This window comes from Pteropus vampyrus, unplaced genomic scaffold, assembly GCF_000151845.1.
Source record: "Pteropus vampyrus isolate Shadow unplaced genomic scaffold, Pvam_2.0 Scaffold11, whole genome shotgun sequence".
Lineage (NCBI taxonomy): Eukaryota > Metazoa > Chordata > Mammalia > Chiroptera > Pteropodidae > Pteropus > Pteropus vampyrus.
Window position 1 is genome coordinate 3,621,881 of NW_011888792.1, and position 1,396 is coordinate 3,623,276.

General features: G+C 36.2%; 1 pseudogene; it reads left to right on the forward strand.

Moving 5' to 3' along the window:
• Nucleotides 1-492: 492 nt before the first annotated feature.
• Nucleotides 493-608, forward strand: LOC111732016 (annotated as a pseudogene).
• Nucleotides 609-1,396: the final 788 nt, after the last annotated feature.

Sequence of the window (1,396 nt, forward strand, 5' to 3'; positions counted from 1 at the left end):
TAGAATATAGGGTATGTTATGTGATTAGTGGAGGTCAGATCATATGCCTATACCAAGATTTAAGAGAGACTGGGAAAGTGAATGTGTGGCATTTTTGTTTCTCTAATGGAGGAGGTCCTCAAATGTATAGAGTCCAGATACTTGGTAGTCAAGAAGAATGAAAAATAAAATCTACTATTAATAGTTAGAACTTTCAGGCTAACGTAAAAGAAGTCTTGACACAATTTGATTCAGTATATCTAATTGTATAAAACAAAACCAGGTAGGAAGATGAGGTAAAGACTCTTTTAAGCTTTGAAGGATACGTATTATGATTTGATTTTGTTTTAGTATTCACTCTCTTACAACTCATTATTTTTCTTTGTTGCCAATCTTGCCCCTTCACTTAAAAAAAAAAAGAAGAAGGACATGGTTCCATAGTGTAGCAATTCGCACGTCTGTTTTATACGCAGAAGGTCCTGGGTTCACACCCCAGTGGAGCCATAGCCCAGGGTCTGTGGCCATGCCACCCTGAACAAGCCCAATGTCTGATCTTGGAAGCTAAGCAGGGCCTGGCCTGGTTAGTACTTGAATGGGAGACCACCTAGGAAGACCAGGTGCTGTAGACATAAATAATAATAATCAAAGAAAACACAAACACAATACATTATGTGTGTCCAAGTAAAAATATTTTTCTTCTTTCATTGAAGACAATTTTGTCACAAAGTTTCCTCTACTAAATACACGTTCCTTTTGACTTACTAATAAAATGCTTCAATGATTCAATTTATGAAAAAAACCAATTAGATATTGATCTGTACTCAAGCCTTAAAAATCAAGTAAGCACGTATTCTTTCTTTTTTCTTTTCCTTTCCTTTCTTTCCTTCTCTTTTCCTTTTTCTGTGAGCAATGAACTCAATGTAGACAGAAGTGTGGGCAAGTCTGAGCTATTACGATCATCCTAGTACCAACAAGTTCCCCTTTGTTGTTATGTTACCTTCAGTCACATTCATGGTCTCTCTTTCTGCCTCATTTGTCCTCTTTTTAAACATATTGACAGTTAACTGCCTTTTGAAATAAAAATAGAATAGATACCAATAATTACATTCTTACCTTCATAAGAGAGTCTGAGTGCCACCATGATAAAGTGTCCAATGAAGGAGAAAAGACAAAAATGTCCTTTTAAGCAATAATCACTACCTGTTGCTAGGGAATTTGGGAAAAAATTAAGAATGTCTTTGTGTGAAAATTCATTATATAATCCCCCTCTCAACCAAATTCTTGGCTCATGTTAGAGTTATTTCATTACATCCATGCTAGAAAAGCTGGTCTTGAACTTCCCGTTGTAACCCAGTCACACTGAAAGATATAGCAAAGACTGGGTAGATTTGGTCAACAGAAAGCTGAGGCCCAGATT